The following is a 6745-nucleotide window of genomic DNA, read 5'->3' on the forward strand; positions in this document are numbered from 1 at the left end:
TGTGTGTGTGTGTGTGTGTGTGTGTGTGTGTGTGTGTGTGTGTGTGTGTATTTACGTATCTCTGTGGGATGGGAGGGTTGGGTTTTCTTTTCTTTTTGTTGTCTGTTTTGGATCTTAGTTGTTTTTAACCTCTGTGAGGCACTTTGTGTTACTGTTGTATGAAAAGTGCCATATAAATAAAGTTGATTTGATTTGATTTGATCACATGTTATCCTGATTTTGTGTCCATCCCTATACCAACCACTCCAGTTTCCTGTGTATTTTGCATTGGGTATATCTGGTGGCAGGCAGGCTTTTTCATCTGAGAGGAATAAAGAAACAAACATATATTTTACCATGGTTTTCTAGAAGGCCATTATTTGCGTGAATGTTATCTCCAAAGATTCACTGATGCTCTGCTGCCTTAAAATCAGGGCAAGGTGACAAGGGACCAGGGTTGCACCTTGTCACTGATTCTGTTTGTGATAGTCATGGACAGGATCTCAAGGCACAGCCTGGGGGAGGAAGGGGTCCGGTTTGGGGACCTCAGAATTACATCTTTGCAGACGATGTAATTCTGTTGGCTTCATCACACCGTGACCTCCAGCATGCACTGGGGTCAGCACCTTCAAGTCTACCCACTCTGTGAGGGAGAGAGCTACTGCCTCAAGTGAAGGACTTCAAGTACCTCTGGGTCTTGTTCATGAGCGAGGGTAGAATGGAGCTTACGATGTATATATGGTTTGGCACAACATCTGCAGTGATGCAGGCGCTGCGCCGGACTGTTGTGGTGAAGATGGAGCTAAGCCAGAAGGGCAAAGCCCTCGATTTACTGGTCCATTTACGTCCCAACCCTCACATAGGGTCATAAGTTTTGGGAAATGACCGAAAGAATGAGATCATGGACAGAAGCGATAGTAATGAGTTTCCTCTGTGGGGTGGCTGGGCTCAGCCTTAGAGATAGGGTAAGGAGCTTGGACACCCGGAGGGAGCTCGGAGTAGAACCGCTGCTCCTTCACGACGAAAGGGGTCAATTGAGGTGGTTTGGGCATTTGATCAGGATGCCTCCTGAGCGCCTCCCGTTAGAGGTGTCCCAGGCATGTCCCATTGGTAGGAGGCCCCAGAGCAGACAAAGAACATGCTGGAGGGATTACATATCTTATCTGACCTGGGAACACCTTGGGGTCCCCCAGGAGGAGCTGGAAAGCGTTGCTGGGGAGAGGGATGTTTGTAGTACTTTGCTTAACCTGCTGCCCCTTTGACCTGGCCCCAGATATGTGGATAAAACGGATAGATGCTAGCACTCAACATGAAGTCCTGCTGAAGCTGATGGAAATATAAAGTGTTTTGCAGGTATTTAGTTATCATGGATCCCCAAAGGGTACCTGGGGATGAAAAGGTGAATATAACCTTAGATCGGCACGTGTGAAAGCTTTACCTCAGGAAATGTCTTGATGGTTCAGAGCATCACAACATGAACACACATCACCACAAATCTGCACCTAAATTTTCACCTTCACCCAGCCCTTTGCATGTTGCACTGCTGCAGCAGGTGGCACGGAGACTCAAATATTTCTTAGGAGATCACAAAAGTTTCTGGGCCTGCGTGATAACTAAAGAAAACAAAACTATATTATAATAAGCTTGTTGGGAGGAAAGTATGTATCTATTACTTTTATCCATCTATTTTTGTCTCTCCTTTAGTTATAACCAAATTATTTGAGAAATTAAATGATGGTGTTAGATGAGAAGTCAGGGGATCATCAAAGTTGTAACAATTCATCCGACAGACTGACAACAACGCTGCAACCATGGGGACAAAAGGAAACAACAGTAGACATATTTAGGAACAGTTACCTATACACTGTGGTTCAGGAGACCATTCTCCATTGTGACATGTGCTTGTTGCCCACCAACCCTTCACTGCTGGTTTACGTCCTTCAACACAGGTATAGCTCAGCTTTGTTCCGTAAGAATAAGTCTGTTGTTTTGGGGCAAAGAAACCACCATCCAGTCCTGGAGCACTACACGACTGTGCTGCACTTTGTGCTAAAACACAACGATAAGGAAGATTAGGAAACAGTAACTGTATTTGCTGTTAAGAAATTCAAATGATCGTATGTTAAAGTGTTTGATACTCTCACCATGTAGCGCTCCAGGAAACCAAATCAGAAGAATAAATCCAAGGTATCTGACGCACATTTTGTCAGGAATGAAATCACCCGATAACAAAGTAGAGCTGAGAGCCGAGTCCAGATCAGAGCCAGTTAATTATTGTTGGGGGCATTTCCCGAAAATGTTTGTGGAGTAAACACTCGGGCATCATGGTGCTGCTCTGGAGCCAAAAGAAAAGATGGACAAATAGGCTTCATGTTCACAGACACACCTACAGAAAAGGAGAAAAAACATGCGAAAAAGATTCTCGTCTGTTTCCTCTTCTTAAGCACACACAAAGCTCCTGGATCCACAAAAACATTTCAGGCAGATTTACTTGAGAAATACAAATGATTCATTAAATGAGAAAGAAACAGTTTGGATCACTGCAGATTTACATCAGTATCTTGTTGAAACCAGGCTTCTTACAAACATTATTTTATAGTTTCCTGTTCGGTGTTGCTCTTTGACCTCAGATGATACTGTTCATTTCATCCATTCATTTACTGTCACATTATGTGCTTCAAAGAGCAGCACAGGTTTTTTGGATTTATTGTATGAATTCAACATTTAAAATCTGGGAAAGGCCTGTGACAATGATTCATTTGTCGAGAACTACCAGGAAACCTCAGATCAACTGATATATAAAAGTCTCTGAAAAAAATGATTATTTACAGACAAATTTCACAATTGCTTTTTCGACGTGTGTGATCAGAGGTCAGTGTTGTGTCTGACTCAATTATTTATCCAGCTTGACACATAGTCAGAGCTGCTCAGAGTCATTAAAGGTCTGTTACATTTTATATTCAGTCAACCTGCACATTGAATCATCTCATGTACAGTTGCTCCTGGAGTGTGAGACTGAACTCAAGTTGCATTCTTACAAATATCTTACTTGTTCTTTTACTAAAGAAATATCATCTTCAGATAACAATAACATTTTATCATGTAGTTTGTTTATTGTATTTATGAGAAGTCCATAGCTGCAACATCGTACAAGAATACTGGGAATACACATTTCAATAACATTCATCAGTTCTGGAAGAAGGAGTCGGTGCCATGTTAAGAATGTTTAACTATTTAATTGAAGTTTGTGTAGAAGAACACTATCAGACACAAATGATTATTCACAGCAGAATATTTCTAGATGTTATACAACATATCTAAAGGGACGTTTGAGCAGTAAAATAATTATCTGCTGCAAAGGAGGAATTTAAGTTGAATTCACATTTTTAAAGTCAAGTAGTCACCACATTTCATCCACACAGTCACCACATTTGCAGTCACAAATAACACTATAGTACAATCATTATAACAAAACTTTACATCTGTTTAATCTTCACAACGTGGCATAAACTCCTGTAATATTGCTTTTTAGCCATGTTAGCAGCATGGCTCTACAGATGCATGTCAAATAATTTTTAAGGAGGGACTTGTGTTTGTATTTTGGCTTAGAGGAGGGACATACAACATTAAATGATTGTATGTTGTATTTATGTTAAATACCCTCTGAACCCCAGATCCCGCTGGCAGGTTTAAAAGGCATGTGTTCTTTAAAAATTGGCAAATTGATCATAGCCAAAAACTGTAAAAACAGAAATTATCGTCTGATGCTTAAAGTTCCTACGGTCCTCGACATATCACGCACGGTGAATCTAATAATGTGCGCCATGCCAGGTTTATGATAGTGCCACTGATGTGTACAGTTTATTTGGGGAAGCAGTCATTATATGCACATGTTGCTAATGCCAGCTGTGTGCCCCCCGTACATCAAGTAAATGAAGCTTCAGGAATTGTTCTGAATCAGGATCAGTGTTGGTGACGCATCCACAGCTCCTCCTGTAGCATTTAAAAATCAGCTGCTAACTTGCCAGACAAAGAGTCAATGAAGCACTGACACAGACAGTGAACTTTGTGAATCTGCCAGCCCATGTGTCTGCGAACTCGCCAGTGATACTGTCTCAAGTACATTTATATAAGATGAACATTTCCTTTCTGATATATCCATACTTAGTAAAAGGGCCGTACTAAACAAACTGTAGACAAAATAATACACAGATCTCAGTTAAGATTTCTACAGTGAACATTTTATTCAGATGACTGTAGGTCATATAAACTTTTTTTTTTTTCCAAAGTATTGATCGTGTCATTAAACTGACTGTTAAAGAATAATCAGCTCCAAAATTGTGTGTATGAATCTTCAATAAAAAATTAAACAAAAAGGACAAAAAAAATTGGGCGTAGTTGTTCTCTGGTGGAGGAATTTGGAGGATGGAGGAAATTTCCAACTTGGCTTTAGTTGTCAGTCCAGCAGTGATTCCTCTGCTGTGCTTTATCCGCAAACTCTCTGATTACAACACAAAAAATAAGCAATGATGTTAACATGTAATTAATGACCATAAAACTGATCAAAATAAAGTTACATTTTATTACAACGTAATTCTTTGAAAAGTAAATCAAAGACAAACACTCACCCGCTGATGGTCATAAGTATTACAACCTAAAAATAATCCAATAACAGAACAGCAGTGAATATTTCAGTTGTTATATTCACACACATTTTTGTTACTGAGATCTGATTCATTGAAGTTCTGCATGGCTGAACCGACTGAGGAAAATCTGTTCTGTTCTTAAAGGACACGACTGGTGTTTTTCTACAATTTAATCATAGTAATTATTATAATTTATAGTTTTTAGACAACAATGGAGCTTTATTACACAGGCTATATATCAGGCTGTCCACAGGCAAATGCTGGTTCTTTTATTGACAACACAAAACCTAATGTCAGGCTTATTCTTTAAATAATATGATGTATGGATTTAATATGTTTGTTTTCCTTCAGTATTCTTCTTCAAACTGTCTCACTTTAAGTGATTTAGATCTGAATCACTTCAGATCATGGAGCGTTAATATTAACATATGTTATCTGACAATAAAAATGCTGAAACTAAAAGTATTGTGACAAACTAAAATGTTAAGATCTTACTTATATACTTACATCTGGTAAAAGTTATTCTTCCATTAGTGCACTGAACACGTCTGCTGTAATCTCGCCAAATACACCAGAAATACTTCTGCTCTCCTTCCTTTAGATATTCAACTCTTGATAGTTTAACATTGGGCAGAGGATTTTGAGCAGGATCGAGGACACAAAATGTCTCTGCACAAAATTAACAGAAAGGGGAAAAAACATGTAAAATGACTTAGATAACATCTTCAATAGACTTTTGAAAAGGAAAATATTGGATTTGTTTGTACCTTTGCAGATGGGTAGTGGTGACCAAGTCCTATTACTGTGACACACCACGGTGTCTGAACCGACGAGTGTGTGAAAGGCTTTACATTGGTATTTCAAAGACATTCGATCCTTTTGCACAACATCACCGTTTGGAACGTTTGGGAATGCTCCACAGTTGTCGACTGAAATTTAAAAAAGAGGTAACATTCATTACAGTGTTAAACCGCTCAGAAAGGAAGAAAGTATTTGAAAAGTTAAACCAAATAAATAAATCAAGTCTGATACATGTGATGTAAAAGATATGAATCTGAATGATTCACCTGGTATGAATTGAGGTCGCCTGTCATTTGAGCCCGAGGTGGAAGAGGATCCTGTGAGATGCAGAGCATATAAAGGTTTATATACAGGACAGAACACACAGTTAGTATCACTTTGGGGTGTTCTTTGGCATTACTTTATTTCTAATTCAGAGTAACATTTAAACAATTCATCATTACTACTTTTAGAAAAGTAAAGACTGTTAATTGTAAAGTAAATGGCAGAAGGTCCATGACCTACCTCCACCTGCAGGACGTGTCCTGCTGCCAGCAGATGTGGTGTTTCCCCCAGCTGTTGCAGAACCACCCTTTGCAGCAGCTGGTTCATTTTCAGCCTTGTACATGAATACAACACTAATTGGTTTAACCGACTAATATTTCTGGTGCCGACTAGCGAGGGGGCGGATATTTAATAGTTTAGACAACTAATCACACGCATCCTTAATATATAATATGTATGTATATATATATTTGTTTTTATTCATGGTTAGTTTTTGTTCTTTTAGTTTTTGTTCTTTTCTCGAGATATATTACAAAAGAAAACTGGTTAAGTCGGGCTTTTTCTTTTGAATTTTTAAGCTTTAGTCTCCTTATGTTGTATCAATTTATCTTTGTACGGAGACCAGGAGGTGACATGCATATGTTATTTTTTTTTAAAACGCATGTGCACTTTCTAATTAGCGCGCGTGCGTTTTATAAAAACAATAGTTTAAAAGGCTGTGCGTGCAACATTGGTCCATTTGGAAGAGGGGAAAGCTACGGAGCAGAAGGAAGTGTTTGTTTTAAACGCTCAGGTGGACCTGATTAATGTGAATGATGAGGGAAGAGTGAAGAAATAAAGAAACATCAATATGTCATATGAAAGTTTTTTTTCAACGTATTTACTGAAAAGCTACACTCAAATCCAGGTTACAAAACCTCTACAGATGCTTCTGCCAGAACCACAGTATAAGAACATACATGTCAAACATGTAAAACAATGGACTACACAATGAATTAGAACATGGCACTCTTAAATAGGCCTACTTGATTCTGATTGGTCAATCAACAAAATTC

This window comes from Epinephelus moara, unplaced genomic scaffold (assembly GCF_006386435.1).
Source record: "Epinephelus moara isolate mb unplaced genomic scaffold, YSFRI_EMoa_1.0 scaffold3371, whole genome shotgun sequence".
NCBI classification, from domain to species: Eukaryota; Metazoa; Chordata; class Actinopteri; order Perciformes; family Serranidae; genus Epinephelus; species Epinephelus moara.